Source organism: Gymnoscopelus braueri, assembly GCF_963280865.1.
Source record: "Gymnoscopelus braueri genome assembly, chromosome: 2".
NCBI lineage: Eukaryota > Metazoa > Chordata > Actinopteri > Myctophiformes > Myctophidae > Gymnoscopelus > Gymnoscopelus braueri.
In genome coordinates, this window is record NC_137604.1 from 57,612,314 (window position 1) to 57,629,846 (window position 17,533).

Genomic DNA, 17,533 nt, shown 5'->3' on the forward strand with positions numbered 1-17,533 from the left:
CCGACGTTTGAGATAATGACTTAAACCTACTTTAATCACAGCCTGAGGGTAGATCCTTCTCAAATCAATGCTATCTTCACGCACCGTGTGCATGTATGTGTGTGTGTGTGTGTGTGTGTGTGTGTGTGTGTGTGTGTGTGTGTGTGTGTGTAGAGTAGGTGTATGTGAGTACAGAAGAGTGCTTATCCATGAGCGTGTGCGTGAGTGCATGCGTGTGGTGTGTGTGTGTGTGTGTGTGTGTGTGTGTGTGTGTGTGTGTGTGTGTGTGTGTGTGTGTGTGTGTGTGTGTGTGTGCGAGCGCACGTGTGCATGTGTGTGCGTGGGAGGTGGAGAGAGTCAAATGCTACATAGCGTTCCGCATCATCAGTATTCTCTCCATCGATTTCTTCCCAGATTCACGCCTGACAGTCCAGTCAGTGGTGCAGTGCGAACGCCCTCACACACACACACGCACACGCACACGCACACGCACACACACACACACAGAGCACATATTACTGGTGATTGTGGTTTACTGGTGGTTTTATGTATTATCTTCAATATGCACACAATACTATTCATAGATTGTACATTTACCTGTTATATAGATTTATATCCAACTACACACTTTGATGTGTGCCTAATGTACTTGATCTATGTGACCTTTGACACCCGGTACATACTACATACATAACTACTACGTATATGGTCTCTGTCGGGTGGAAACCTTGTATGTCCAAAAGGACCAAAACTGTTACTTTTCAGGGGATGTAAAAAAAAAAACTCTGTTCCAATGGATCCAATGCAGTACCGGTATTGTTTAGTCACAAGCTCTTAGTTTTCATTGGTCAATATTTATATACAAGGCTTTTTTAAATTTGATATTGTCACTAGTGTTGCTCGTGTGTATTTTACTATTGTCAATAGTCAATAGTGTTTATTCTGTACTTGTTCCTCTACCCATTTGTTTCATCCTGACTGCCGTGCTGCTTCGACAACTCAATTTCCCTCAGGATCAGTAAAGGTCTGTCTGTCTGTCTGTCTGTCTGTCTGTCTGTCTGTCTGTCTGTCTGTCTGTGTGTCTGTGTGTCTGTGTGTCTGTCTGTCTGTCTGTCTATAGATAGATAGCTCACTCAGTTATCCCACATTTACGCAATCACTAAAGCCAACACACAACCCGGGATTGAGTACACACATTACACTTTTTTCAGTACTTAACCCATTAACATATTGATTGCCAAGATATTAAAGGGACTACACCATGAATTTGAACTTTTTCTTATTTTTTGTGTGTTTTTGGTCTCCCCTACCTCTTTTCTATCCCAAAAAATACCCTAGTTTGAACACTCAGGCTTTCACAGCAAATCTGGGGTTTTCTGTAAATTGGTCTCAAAACAGACCCAACTGATTTGCACCCTGACGTGACGTCACGTCACGTCAGGGTACAATCCCTCCCGTTTTTCAGTTCCAACCAAAAAATATATATATACATATATATATATATTTTTTCTTATATATTTTTTTTACTTTTTCCACACAGAACCAGGAGATAACATGCATACAAACTGGCTCAATAGCGCCCCGTGCCAAACAGGACAATGTGGTATTGCAGGTGAAAGTGCTTTATAAGCCAGAGAGAAGTTAGTTGGAATGAGTATATCTGAGGCTTGATTTAGGCTCAAACCTTTTGAAAAACGTTTGAGGGACATAAACAATATGATTTTAATTTTTTTGATATTAATTATAAAATTATATAATATTTTTTTTTTTTTTTTATTCATGGTGTAGATCCTTTAAACATAGTTTTCTATCCCCGTGCCGGCGTATAATTACCTAAATCCGATGATATTTGAAACTCTGTGGAACCAACATTGTGTAAAAAAAAAACACGAAAAAAGGTTCCTGTGATTAGGCGGAAGGATCTGTGTATCCATGGGAACACCAAGTTTCCAACCGCGATCCGCCATTTTGGTGCTTTGGTCCGCTGAAAACGTGTGGTTTTCAATGAAAAAAAAAGAAACTGAGTTACAGCCGTTTTTCTGAAAATCCCATCATTGGGGCGGGTGGAAGTGACGTTTTTTGGAATGATGTCACATCCACATTTTTCTTCTCTGAGAGACGATCGATCATTCCAAAGCTGTGTTAGGTCGCCCCTTGTGGAATTTTCCCCAAAAAATGAAAGAACGCATATATTCGATCTAGGCAATCAAGCGATGGATTTGAAAGAACGCATATATTCGATCTAGGCAATCAAGCGATGGATTTGAAAGAACGCATATATTCGATCTTGGCAATCAATGTGTGGAACCTGGAACGCATCTGTGTCATTTTTAGATTTCAGCTAAAAAGCATTATTTTACACTTTGGGCTATTCAAAAATAGCAGATAGCTCATAGCTTGTATATCTGCAATTTTTAACTAAAGTCTTTGCTTCTGGGGGTCCCTGGAACAAAATATTTTGATGGGGGTCCGTGGCCAAATACATATCATTTTGGGGGTCCTTGACATGAAAAAGATTGAGCACCACTGATATAGAAACATACGTTTTTCAGACTACTGTTGAGATTTAGGAGACATGTAGAATCGGCCTCAGGTCTTAATGGGTTCAAAGCAAACAGTACACACTCATCCTGCCAAAACAGAGGCTTTGAAAGCCTCAGAACCATTCTAAGTTGTCGAGAGAGTGAGATAACAGACCATTTACAGACACTCTTTATCCAGAGCAAGTTAAGTGGACGATCAGAGTGAATCAATGACATGAACCCCAGTCTGTAAAGGACGAGGTAAATGGTGTTGTAAACAGAGTGAAAAGAAAGCAATTTAGTGCTTCAAAGACACTAGGACACCAGATAAACATCAAACCAACACAGCTAAATCCATATGGTTACTTTAAAGCTGCGCTATGTAGCTTTCCTCTTCTACACCGGATTTTAACCAGGTTTCATTTCCTGTACAAGTGCTGACATTTGTTTTACAATTGAGCTAATACAGATTGGACAAAATTACATTTTATGTATTAAAAAAGGTTACAGAGTGAGGCTTTAACATAGGTGCTGACTTTTTTCCTAACTTTTATAGGTACTGAAAGAAAGACTACTTTTCAGATGAACGCGGCTGCATAGGGACAGTGATTTCAGACCCCGAAGTGTAGTTTTTAAGACTTTAAAGGCAGAATTAATTACATTTTATCCATAAACAGGCTGTTTCAAATATGAATGAATATCATAAACGATGAAGTGCCGCCCCCCCCCCTGACAGAAACGCCCGGAGGATTTGTTTATTTTTGGAACACAGTTCTTAAATGACGTAATCTTGGATTTTATCCCCTATGGGGATTTCAACACCAAAAAAAATTACGCTGCGACCCAGGGGGATGGCGCCCTCTAGCGGCAGTGACGTCAGACTTCGGTGCTCTATGTTATTCTCCATAGAGAAATTACTTCTGTGACCCAGGGGCTGAGCGAGTGATGTCAGGACCAGGGTTGCGCATTGCTCATTGTTGCGCATTGTTTACAAAGGCTCCCGACTCACACCAGGCGAATTAACATAGGAATGAGCCTATAGATGCATATCAATTGTCCATTGTGTGACCTGTAGTGTAGGTGTTAAGCGAGGTGCGCGTCACGTCATTAAAATAGAGCGCAACCACGTTCCAATTCAGCATTGCAACACTGGTCAGGACTGCATGGAGGTGAAAAACAGCATTATGTGAGGAAGACAAGACTGAAGAGGTAGGTTTTGAGGGCAGTAAAACAAAACAAAAAAAGAGAGGGCTGGAGGCTGGAGCTGCTTTGATTTTTTTTATTTTATTATTTAACGTTTTATTTATTGAGAGTGAGTTCCATATCGTCTCAAGTCAGGTGGAAACCTGACTTCCAAAACTTTTACTTTTCAGGATACAAATTCAAAAATAGCAAAAGTATAGCTTCGCGTTTCAAGCTTGTGGATCTGCTACTTTTGATGCTTTCGTGTAACGCTGCAGTATGCAGTGAAGCGTTAATTTCAGAAAAAATAACAAAAAGTTCAAATATGGTATTAAGAAGATAATTTTTTTTAAAGATACTTTTTTGTTGTTGTCTTTTTCTGCCTTTATTTGATAGTATACAGTAGACTGACATGAAATGGGGAGAGAGAGAGATGGGGAGTGACACGCAGCAAAGGTCTAGGTGCAAAGCCTAGGTGCCCGGACCGCTACGCCAGCCGTCCGGGCCATTTTTTATTTATTTTATGATGTGAATAGAGAGTGAGTTCCATTATGGAGGTGGCGCCAACTGAGAAGGTCCTGTCACCCCCAGGCTCTCAGGAGGTGGACAGGGACCTGGGGACTACCAGGGCCCTGAGGACCACCAGGGGCCGGGAGGTGGTCCATCAGCAGACCCGGGGGAACGGGGGGAGGCGCATGGAGGTGGAGGAGAAGGAAGTCAAAGGTCAGAGAGGTAGCGGGGGGAGCTATAGGTTGAATTGTGCTCACGTTGTGTGAGTGAGGAGAATGTTGAAGTGTTTTCATGTGTTCATGTACCAGTACTGTGTAAAAGTGCTGGTATCAAAATGTACTTAAAGTACCAAAAGTAGAAAGTATTCATTGTGCAGAATGTCCCATTTCAAATGTATAACATGTAAAACAATCTTTTTAAAATAGCAGATCTACAAGCTCACAAGTGCGACACATTCTGATCTTGTAGATCTGCTATTTTAAAAAGGCCAAAATGTATGTAGGGCCAAAGTGGTATGTTTTGTAATAATAATCAAAATCCACAAAGTAACTAGTAACCAAAGTTTTCAAATAATTGTAGTGAAGAAAAGTACAATATTTTCCTCTAAAGTGGAGTAGAAGTAAAATTACTGAATATTGGAAATACTCCAGTAAAGTAAGTGAGTAAATGTACTTACTTTACACCACTGTTTGGTCATGGAGCACTGGTGTGATGTGGTCTCTGAGTGGGTACCAAGGTTATTAAGAGTTTAGAATTTTATTTTGTTTTGACCTTTTGTTTTCGATTTCAGTTTAGTATTGATTATGAGTGGGTTTGTTAGCTTATTTATTTTATTATATATAAACTTTTAGTCGGATTCATGAGCTCTGGCACCTAATAATTTACAAATTAAAGGAGCAGTTCACCCAAACAATGACTTATTTTCTATGAATTACACACCCCATGAAGACTTGAATTCATGGCGATTTTTTAGTTTTTGTCGCATTCTTAAGCCAATAATTTGATGACCGGGTTATCGGTCAATATGAGACTCGGTAGGAGACTCAAGGACACTCTGCCGGTCATCAAATTATGGCACAGGGATGCGACAAAAACAAAAAAGCCTCCATCAATTCAAGGCGTCATGGGTTGTGTAAATGATTGATGATTGAATTTGGTGAACAACACCTTTAACTCTTTGACTGAGTATTTTCATAAAGTACTCCCCCAGTGCCAGCGATTTTCATGTTTTTAAAAAAAATGTATTACGGGGCCAGGCTGCCAGGATGGCTCCTGGCCCTGTTTTAATATTCGCTTTATTCTGTCACTTTTTCTGACACTTTTGGCAGTTCTGGCTTAACCGTGCATACGCTTTTTACGAAACTCGGCCATATGGTAGATGGTCATGAAAAACTATCAAGAAATAATTCTCACAATCTTTCGTCAAAAGGTGGCGCTATAGCACTTAATTGAAAATGCCAACTTTGAACAGGTACAACTCATGCCCTGTTTGACCTACAGCCATGAAACTTCAATACACACATGCGTCTACTCATGATGAACAACTTTCACACTCTGACTTTTGACCTCTGACCTTTAGATCTCCCACCATTTTGAATTATATGAAAAACAGCTAAAACTCCTCCTGGGATTTTTGAGTAATCTGCACAAAACGTTTTACACATGAACTTTGGACCTATGCGGACAAAACAGTGGGAGCAGATTTTTTCTAAGTGAAAAAATGAAGCTTTAATGAGCCAATGAATATTGCAGTTTTATGACAATTATTCATCTGCCCCTAACACATACACGCAGACTCACATTTCTTTGAAACTTTGCGGTAATGTAGAGGGTCATTCCAAATATCACTGAAACCAATCGTACTCCAATTGGTCAAAGGGGGGCGCTATAGCGATTTTTAAAAAATGCAAACCTTAAACAGGCAAAAGTCATGCCTCGTTTGGCCGACGTTTTAGCCATTAAACCTGCTTACACATGTGCCTTGACTCATGAGGAACACATCTATCACGTTGACCAGTAAGCTCCGCCCTTAGATTGTCCGCAATTTTGAGCAGTTTGAAAAACCCAGGAATTTTCAGCTATTTGCGTGAAACTGTATCATCTGTGTGATCAATTTTTTTCACAGTGTCTGTCAGTTGGTCCAATGGCTTCTCGCTTGAGCGCGTGCCTTAAAACCTCAAGGTCGACAGTTCAAGCCTCACTTGATGTAGACTTCATTTAAGTTGCATTGCACACAACATGATTGTGTCAATTAATGCATGTGCAATTGTTAAAGATAACCTGAAATGCTTATTTGAGAGGTTATGTTTTTGCAATGTATGACATACTTCATTCTGAAAATAGCCGATCTACAATCTCAAAACTTTTCAGATAGCAACGTGTTTCTGAGCTTGTAGATCGGCTGCTTTCACTGGTTCACTTTTATCTTCAACAGACAACCTCAGCCTGGACAAAGCTATAGCACTATAGGTAGTGTTGCAGCCTGTCAATCCGAAGGTTGAGAGTTCGATTCCTGTTAATGGCAATAGGTTGAGATGTCCAATCAATCCATTCTGCTTCCATCTCTCTCTCTCTTCAATCTATTATGTTTCCATGTCTCTCTCTCTTCAATCTATTCCGTTTCCATGTCTCTCTCTCTCTCTCTTCAATCTATTCCGTTTCCATGGCTCTCTCTCTCTCTCTCTCTTCAATCTATTCCGTTTCCATGTCTCTCTCTCTCTCTTTCTCTTCAATCTATTCCATTTCCATGTCTCTCTCTCTCTTTCTCTTCAATCTATTACGTTTCCATGTCTCGCTCTCTCTTTCTCTTAAATCTATTCCGTTTCTCTCTCTCTCCCTCGCCCTCTCCCTCTCTCTGCAGCTATATTTTTGTAATAACATTTTCATATACGACAGATCGACCAGCAGAGAGCAGTAGATTGACACCTCGATCACTCGCTGACTTGCTCGACCCCCTCCAAACAGGCTCAAACAGTCCATACGTCATAACCGGATGTGACGTTTTCGCAGATTGCCGATCGGGCTAAAGTACGATGTGATACACGACGACGATGACTGTTCGTCACCCAGACTATAGAAAATAGAAGTGGAGCTCTCCGTTCGTTTTTTATACCGTGTGAAAAACTGTGTTTTTCCCTATTCTGGCCGAAAATGAAAAAAAAAAAAAAAAAAAGAGAACCGGAAACCGAATCTGCGTCATGAAACCGGAACCCAGTGAGTCTGAAGGAATCAGAAAGTGAAACTGATGATGAAAAATAAACATCACAGATTAAACAATGAAAAAGCTAAACGCGCGTCTAACGCGTCGACGGCCAACTGGACAAACTAGCAATTGACGCGTTATCGAGTCGACGGCAGTCAAATAGTTAAAGGGATAGTTCACCCAAATAAATACATTTTTTAATATCATTTAGTCACCCCACAGAGACTTGAATTCATGCTTTTTTTTTGGTTTTTATCACATTCCTGAGCCATAATCTGATAGACTTGAGGAACGCAGGCTTTCCAAGGTCTAGAGGGGCGGGTCCAAACCTCCCGCTGGAATCCAACGCCGGCTCCCTATTGCTTCACCAATCTATGTGCCCGCCTCCCCTCCCCTCCCCCCCGGCCTGTGCACAGAACACTGACGTCACCAAATTTGGAGCGACGCCCCTCTGCACTCTGATTGGTTAGGAAAATACACCGTTCACTCCCACTCCTAGACCACAGTTCCTGCATCGTTACCCCAGGCTTTTGAAACAAAAAAAATAAGCATGGGTTCCCGAGGCTAATAATTTGATGACCAGCGGACCGGTAGGCAGCGTTTCCGGTAGGAGAGACAAAGGAGATCTTTGTGTCTCCTACCGGAACTGCTGCCGGTCATCAAATTATTGGCTTAGGAATGCAACAAAAACAAAACAATATCCATGAATTCAAGTCTCCATGGGGTGACTAATTGATAGAAAAAAAAGTCATTTTGGCGGTGAACTATCCCTTGCTGTGATAGCAAGTTGTTTGCTATCACAGTATGATAATCAGAGGATATGCAGTCATCAGGTTAATCCTAAACACACACACACACACACACACACACACACACACACACACACACACACACACACACACACACACACACACACACACACACACACACACACACACACACACACACACACACACACACACACACACACACGCACACACACACACACACACAGCGTCGCTATTTGTAAATTATATCCTGACTTTACATCGAACACATTCAGCGGTTAATTAAATTAATTGGCAGCCGTCGCATGCGTAACGAGCAACAAAAAAAGCCACTACATAACAAGCAGAACCATTCTATTTCTGTGGAGAGCACCCGGTGGCTGTTAACCCATTCAATCCGGGAACACATCTGTGTCATTTTAATATTTCTTTGGCTATTAAAAAATAGCAGATATTTAAGCTCAAAGATGCCTGGTACAGTGGTTTGTGACTCACAATTGTCACACTCGAAAGTGTATATGATGAGATTTGTTGACTCAATATCAATTCTGTGAGTTAAATTTGGTGAGGGAAGACTGTCACTTTAGCAAAAGCAGTTTGCTAAAGTACACTACTACTACTCGGTGCTGCGCTATGAGCTTGTATATTTTTTAAAAATCTTGAAAATGTGTGCAAAGCTTTGAATATACTGTATATTCTTTTTAAGCAAACATTTGTAACTCAAATCTTTGCTTTTGGGGGGGTCCCTGGAACAAAATATTTTGAGATGGGGGTCCGCGGCCAAATACATATCTAAAAATAAATCTAAATCCTAACAGTGTGTGTTACTATACCAGTGGTGCTCCAACTTTTCCATGTCAAGGACCCCCAAAATGATATGTATTTGGCCGTGGACTCCCATCTCAAAATATTTAGTTCCAGGCACCCCCCAGGTGCCAAGATCTGAGTTACAAATGTTCACTTTAAAAATATATATATTCAAAGATTTGCACACATTTTCATGATTTTTCTAAAATAGCAGATCTACAAGCTCATAGCGCGGCACTTAGTGCTGTGCTATGAGCTTGTAGATCTGCTATTTTTGAATAGCCAAAGTATTAAATAAATGGTTAAAGTGGTAGCTTTCCCGGGTCTTAATGGGTTAACCATTCTTGCCTAAAACTCAAGTATTGCAAATGGAAGTCAACATGCATAATAATGAGAGTCATTTCACTGCTGGTGGCAGGTTGCCAGCTCCAACCTAACCTAAGCAGTTAAAATGCCACAAAAAATCCAACACAAGTCAGACAGATCTAGGCTCCCGGTAGGGCTGCGTGTTTCCATCTGCCGGGAGAGGTCGGGTTAAATTATATTCACATAGATATCACTGTGTGTGCATGATGTCGATAAGAGAGAACGATCGCCGCTTTGTCGTTATTGCTGTTGTTTTCATGTCATATCAAGAAGCTGGGGAAAAGCCTGGTGGCCTTTTCGCTTAGAGGCTCACACAGCTATAATGGTTGTATAAGCAATGTAAGCCCCATGGCCTGTCAAGGCTACAGAGTCACACATTGCTAGCATGATGCCAATGGGGGCATTGCTGTATATTGTTCACTATCGAGGAAGAAACCTTGTATGTCCAATAAAATATGAGAAGAATAGGAAGAATCGTTGCTAATTGGTTCTGTGTCCTGTGGTATGGGATCCACTCCCTATTTATGGGAGGCTGCAGGGACAGATAGGCAGTTAGACCTAGCCAGTTGAGTGTCTAAGCCAGGGGTCTTCAACAGGGGGTCCGGGACCTCTAGGGGGTCCTCAGAGTTACAACAGGGGGGCCGCCAAATCTTTGTGTGATATGATATTTTTTTTTTACCTTAACCACTTGAACCCTAGCCTCCCTTTTCTGAGGAGAACTTTAGCCAAAAATAGCAGATCTACAAGCTCACAACGCCTCGCGCTGCGAGGCGTTGTGAGCTTGTAGATCTGCTATTTTTGGCAAAGAGGTGTTTGGTGTAGAGGGAAAAAAGGGCAGACCAAGTAAACCAAAAAAGTTTAATCTGAAAAGCAATTTTATACAATATAGAGGGGGTCCCTGCTTCATCTCTCTCTCTCTCAGCTAGGGGGTCCTTGGCCTGAAAACGTTGAAGACCCCTGGTCTAAATGGAAGTACCGGAATGTGGCGGAAATGACGTTGACGCTTTTACAAATCTGTTTACATTATCTGTGAATTAAACGAGTGTTGTGATTGGTCGAAAAATATAGTTTCCCGGGGAAATGCATACGACGGAAGTCCCGCCCCTTTAGACACTCTCTGCTTTAGGTCGTGACCAAGCTTCTCTCTTCGCAGATGAGTAAAGGCTGGGAATGAGGCTAAGTTAGACTTGGGCAGAAACATAAGCAGGTAACATCCCTGAGGTAGAGCTGCAGGGCCTTTTGTGATAAAGGTTTAGCCTGCTGGAGTTCTTAACTGTTTGGGTTGTTTTGGTTCTTAGTGTTCTTAGTGTTTGCCTTTAAGTGTTTATTTTTTATTATAATTTTTCTCAAGTATACATTTTCGTTAAGTTATTTTCGCATTGGCCAGCACTGTATATATTTGCGCACAGACTGTTAGTGCTCTGGTGGAGAAGAATGAATGTACCTAAAATTGCATTCCTGGATTTTTGTCTGCTTGGAGCCTTGGCCGCTTGGCCAACTGTTACAGTAACCTCAGTAAAACTATGCCTAAACCTAACCGTATTCCTAAACTTAACCTCAGTAAAACTATGCCAACCCTAACCGTATTCCTAAACTTAACCTCAGTAAAAACTATGCCTAAACCTAAACTTAACCTCAGTAAAACTATGCCTAGACCTATAGGGTTAAGCATAGTTTTACTGAGGTTACCATCCATCCATCCATCTTCAACCGTTTATCCGGAGTTGGGTCACGGGGGCAACAGTTCCAGCAGAGAGCCTTTCCTTTGCTGATCAAAATTAGCCACTCCCTCCCGGGGGATCCCGAGGCGTTCCCAGGCCAGTGTGGAGATATAATCCCCCCCATCTGGTCCTTGGTCTGCCCCGGGGTCTCCTCCAAGTGTGATGTGCAGCAAGGACCTCCCGGGAGACACTCGGGAGGCATCCGTACTAGATGCCCGAACCACCTAAGCTGGCTCCTTTCCAAGCGAAGGAGCAGCGGCTCTACTCCGAGTCTCTCTCGGGTGACTGAACTTTCGGCCGCTTGTATCCGCTACCTTATTCTTTGGGTCATGACCAACACTTCATGACCATAGGTGAGAGTAGGAACGAAGATTGCTCGGTAGACCGAGAGCTTTGCCTTCTGGCTCAGCTCTCTTTTCGTCACAACAGTGCGGTACAGCGACTGCAATACCGCTCCTGCTGCTCCGATTCTCCGGCTGATCTCCTTCTCCATCCTCCCCTCACTTGTGAACAAGACCCAGAGACACTTAAACTCCTTCACCATTCCCCACTTGGACTGTGTTACGTTTAGGAATAAGTTTAGGGTTAGGCATAGTTTTACTGAGGTTGGGTTTAGGAATAAGGTTAGGTTTAGCCATAGTTTTACTGAGGTTACGCTTAGGAATAAGGTTAGGGTTAGGTTTAGGCATAGTTTTACTGAGGTAACGTTTAAGAATAAGGTTAGGTTTAGCCATAGTTTTACTGAGGTTACGTTTAGGAATAAGTTTAGGTTTAGGCATAGTTTTACTGAGGTTACGCTTAGGAATAATGTTAGGGTTAGGTTTAGGCATAGTTTTACTGAGGTTAAGTTTAGGAATAAGGTTAGGGTTGGCATAGTTTTACTGAGGTTAAGTTTAGGAATAAGGTTAGGTTTAGGCATAGTTTTACTGAGGTTACGTTTAGGAATAAGGTTATAACCTTATTCCTAAACGTAACCTCAGTAAAACAAACATAAGAATACAAGAACTGCTGAGGGGCGAGTGGTCTGCGGAAAAAATGGGGGCGAGTGTGTTTTAGGGCGAGGGTTCCAATTACCGTCCAAAAGATGTTACTTTTCAGGAAATGGAAACAATGAACCTGTGTTCCAATGGATGCACTGGAACGTGGCGTATAATTTCGCACAGCCGAATTTCCATAAAGGATAGTCTATAATGCAAGTATAGCCTGTTTCTATTTCGTTCCTGTCGGGCAGCCGAAACCTCCATCTCCATATTCTACGCCCTCATAAGTAGCAGATCTGCAAGCTTGAAACGAGCAAATCGAGCTTGCGGATCTGCTACTTTTGCCATTTTTTTATTTGAATCTTGAAAAGTAACAGATTTGGACGTACAAATGTATGAGGTTTCCACCCGACAGAGACAATTCATTTATTTGAACAATTAATCATCACACTTGCGTGCACACAGTCTATTGTGACGTGCATTTCACTGTTGACGGTCTTTTTTTAACCCATTCAATCCGGGAACGCATACTGCTTCATTTTTGATTTTTAGCTCTAACGATTATTTCATACTTTGAGTTATTCAAAAATAGCAGATCTACAAGCTCATAGCACTACGAGCTTGTATATCCGCAATTTGTTTTGAAAAATCGTGAAAAATATGTGCAAATCTTTTTTAATTTTTCTATAATATGGTTCTCAAACCTTTTTCATGTCAAGGACCCCCAAAATTATATGTATTTGAACGCGGACCCCTGCCCCATCTCAAAATATTTTGTGCAGGGACCCCCAGAAGCAAAGATTTGAGTTAAAATGCATGTATTCAAACATTTGCACACATTTTCTTCTTCTTCTTCTTTGTCCGATTTCAATGTAGTGGAGTAAAAGTATGATTTAGTTTTTCTTGTAAAGTACAGCAGTACAGTAACAAAGTATTTACTTTACACCTTTTGTATGAGAAAGTAGCCCATAGCACTTGCCGTAGCACTAGCACTGATGACCTTGCAGGCTTATACAAAGGTTAAAATGTAATTAAGATATTATTTAGACAGGTTCATTTGTTGACCTGGCATCCTATAGTTTGTATAGTTTCAATGTACTGTTTAGACTGATAACAGGTTCTTGGTTTACCTATATGATCCTAGATTACTGAGGCACTAAACTGTCTCTATGTATTCGATGTATTACCTTGTGTTTACCCTGCTTAACTCATTCACTGCCAGAACTTTTATTTTTTTGCGTTTGCCCACTGCCAGAGATTTTTCATTGAAAAAAAAAGTACTCAGGAGCCGAGATACCAAATGTTTAAGTTTTACGTTAACAAGGAAGTGGATGGGAGTCTAGATCTTCAAAAAATCATATCTCCTTGGTCTTTGGGTTAAAAAATAAATAAATAAATAAGAAAAAAAAAAGTTTTAGTCGTTCTTGGCAGACAGGGCTTAAAGGACAGAAGTCGTTTTAGTCGTTCTAGGCAGGGAATGAGTTAATGCAAGTCGTTCTGGATTAAGATTTAGGGTCTGCATTTAGCCTGAATTGTAAACTGTAAGTATAGGGCATTCGTTTATGAAGAAAGAAAAGTTGTGGAGATTCAAGGTTTCTGTGTGTTTGTGTATGTGTTCAAGTTCAGCTCTTTAACCCATTAAGACCGGGAACGCATCTGTGTCATTTTAAGATTTATCTGGCTATTCAAAAATAGCAGATATACAAGCTCATGAGCTTGTAGATCTGCTATTTTCTTTTTAAAATCGTGGAATATTTGTGCAAATCTTTGAATATATATATACAGTGAATTTTGAATACAAATCTTTGCTTCTGGGGGTCCCTGGAACAAAATATTTTGAGATGGGGGAGGGGGTCCATGGACTATACATATCATTTTGGGGTCCTTGACATGAAAAAAAAGTTTGAGAACCCCTTACATATAGCAACATAAGTGTTTTTTCAAAAGACATTTGTGGAACCCCCCACAAGCAAAGATTTGAGTTATAAATGTTGGCTTTAAAAATATATATATATTCAAAGATTTGCACAAATGTTAAAAAAGTAAGATCTACAAGCTTGTAGGCTATATACCGAGCTTGTAGCTCAGTATATCTGCTATTTTTTTATTAGCCAAAGAAATCTTAAAATGACACAGATGCGTTCCCGGTCTTCATGGATTAATAACAGCGTTAACAGACAGACTTGACCATGTTTGTGTCTGTTGGACAACGGTGCGTGTTTGCCTGCCAGCCATGCTGCTGTCATGACTGATATACTATTGTTTGTTTTCTCCGTGCGGCAGACAGACAGCCAGTGGACAACAACCTTGTCAGAGTTTTCTGGCCACAATTGAATGCAGAACTCCAGACCGCTCTGGGGAACAATGGTTTTTGGACACGTTGCCACGTCTGGAATGAGTTTTTGATTAAAGCCAATGAGGGCTGGCATGTCTTTTCGGCTGCAACATGACTTGCTTCCATAATACTTGTAAATAATGGGATTTTTGGAAAACCCAGAAAGGTTGGATGTTTTTTCCCCAAACAAAGTAAAATATTGTGGAAAATAGCAAGATCTACAAGCTGCAATATGTATATATATATATTTTTTTAAAGTAAATAGGGCTTTAAAAGTAAATTACTGCAAATGCAACTGCATGTTTAAAATTCTTTCATTAGAGCATTACCAGAGGTTTTTGGGGACAAAATTATCCTCGCTTGCTGCTGCAAAGATAAACAATGTGAAGTTGGCTGGCAAAATTGATATTCTTTACAGTGCCGGAGGCCAGAAGTGCTTACAGGCCAACACACTAGCATTGTTTTTCATTTCTACCTCATTGAGATGCTTTTACAGTCGTTTTAGGTTTTTAGATAATTATCTGCACTTTAATGAGTGCAAATTGCTTTCTCTCGGTCTCTCGGTCTCTCTGTCTCTCTCTCTCTGTCTCAGTCTCGCTGTCTCTCTCTGTCTGTCTGTCTGTCTCTCTCTCTCTCTCTCTCTGTCTCTCTCTCTGTCTCCGTCTCTCTGTATCTTACTCTCTCTCTCTCTCTCTCAGTCTGGCTGTCTCTCTCTGACTGACTGTGTGTGTGTGTGTGTGTGTGTGTGTCTCTCTCTCTCTGTTCTCTCTCTCTCTCTCTGTCTGTCTGTCTGTCTGTCTGTCTGTCTGTCTGTCTGTCTGTCTGTCTGTCTGTCTGTCTGTCTGTCTGTCTGTCTGTCTGTCTGTGTCTCTCTCTCCGTCTCTCTCCTCTGTCTCTCTCTCTCTCTCTCTCTCTCTCTCTCTCTCTCTCTCTCTCTCTCTCTCTGTATCTCATTCTCTGTCTGTCTGTCTGTCTGTCTGTCTGTCTGTCTGTCTGTCTGTCTGTCTGTCTGTCTGTCTGTCTGTCTGTCTGTCTGTCTGTCTGTCTGTCTGTCTGTCTGTCTGTCTGTCTGTCTGTCTGTCTGTCTGTGGCTCTCTCTCCCAGAGGGGAGGGGGAGACTTCACTAAGAAGCTACTATTAGAACCCAGAGGAGCAACTTTGTAGAAAGACGGTGCCAACTTTTACATTTGCATGGTTTTCTCACTAAAACCCAAATGGCTTATTTTCTAGAAGTATAGATACTGTATATGCTCTGAGAGAGAGATGACAGTATGAACCAATTGCGGGTCCCTAATAAGCAGGAAATGGAAACCAAAAGGCGCTGAACAACAACAGTCTGAAGTTTTAATTAGCTTTGACACGGGTAAGAAGGGATTGGAAATGTCTTTTCTCTCGTCCCCTCCTGTACGCCGCAGGGCTGTGTCTAGACTTAATACTCCCCCTTCAACTGTACAATTCTGATTATTACAGTGCAGGCGTGCATCTCCTTAACCCATTTAGACCGGGAACGCATCAGTGTCATTTTAAGATTTCTTTGGCTATTCAAAAATAGCAGATATACAAGCTCATAGCTATGATCTTGAAGATCTGCTATTTTTTGAAAAATCATGAAAATGTGTTCAAATCTTTGAATACAGTATATATATTTTTTAACTCAAATCTTTGCTTCTGGGGATTCTACAATTCTATAACAGTTTTTTGAAAAAACGTATGTTGCTATAATCAGTGGTTCTCAAACTATTTCATGTCAAGGGCTCCAAAAATGATGTATTTGAGCGGGGACCCCCATCTCAAAATATGTTGTTCCAGGGACCCCCAGAAGCAAAGATTTGAGTAAAACATTTTCACTTTAAAACATTCAAAGATGATGCGTTCCCGGTTTGAATGAATTAATGCCACTCGATAGTCCAGGAAGATTTAGACAATCATCTAGGATTAGCCCATGGTTCGGGGATCATATTAAAAAACGTCTTATCACAGCGATGGAAAAATTATAACGGGGATTTATTGACACCAAAACGGTGTGAGTGACCCACAAGACCCACTTATCGACTGTTTAGTTACATCGTCTATGGCAGGGGCCTTCAACGCTTTTCAGTCCAAGGACCCCAATTAGCTGAGAGAGGGATGAAGCTGGGACCCCCACTACATATTATCAAATTGTGTTAAACTTTTTCATAGATTTCAGATAGACTTGTTTGACAACGTTACACTATCATTGTGTAATGTTGTTTGGATTCATGTTAATGTATCCAATACTATAAAAAGAGAAAAAAACATCTTAGCCGATCTACAAGCTCACAATGCCTCGCAGCACGAGGTGTTGTGAGTTTGTAGATCTGCTATTTTCGGCTAATGTTCCCCTAAGAGTAAGGATGCTAGGGTTCAAGTGGTTAATGTAAAAAAAGAATCCTATCACACAAAGATTTGGCGGCCCCCCTTTAGTAACTCTGAGGACCCCCTAGGGGTCCCGGACCCTCCTGTTGAAGACCCCTGGTCTATATGGAGCATCAAAGTCTGACATCACTGGCGCTAGACGCAGCTATCCCTGTGGGTCACTGGAAATCCCATAGGCAAATCTTAGATCACATCACATGTGACTTAATACAACTGAGTTTGACACACAACTCGCGGGTAATGGAACTTTTAATTAGTTTTTGGACGTGTTTTTTTTGGACGCTAGGCTGAAAGGTGTTCCAAGGTAGAAGCAAGTGGGACACTTGGTGGCATTTCAAATGTCCCAACTGTTTCACTTGGCGTTGTTCTGAGACTAAAAAGGTGCAGGCTGCTCTCTGCTGTGACTTGGAAGCAGTTTTTTTTTTGACATGGACATACAAATATGACCAGAAACGGAGCTATATCCCTAAATGTATGATTTCGTCGACTTAAACTATGACGAAAAATGTTCGTCGACTACCTTTTTTCACTGATGAAAACTAAATAAAAACTAAGCTACAATGACTAAAACTAAGACTAAATATATCGACAATTTCGTCAACAAATAAAAATGTGACTAAAATGTGAGGGAGGGACGAGTGGAAAAGAGATCCAGTAGAACTAAAAGATATTTCATGTTTGGTTGTGCTCGGGTGTGCTCTGGAAATAGCAGAACTACAAGCTCACAACGCGTCGCGCTGCAACACGTTGTGAGCTTGTAGTTTG

The 17,533-nt window shown here is 41.1% G+C and overlaps 1 protein-coding gene across 1 annotated transcript in view; it reads right to left on the minus strand.

Annotated features, from left to right (window-relative positions):
* Window positions 1–17,533, minus strand: part of LOC308097771 (glutamate receptor ionotropic, NMDA 2A-like) — a gene marked incomplete at both ends in the record, with an annotated part of 203,780 nt that overhangs the window by 71,578 nt on the left and 114,669 nt on the right.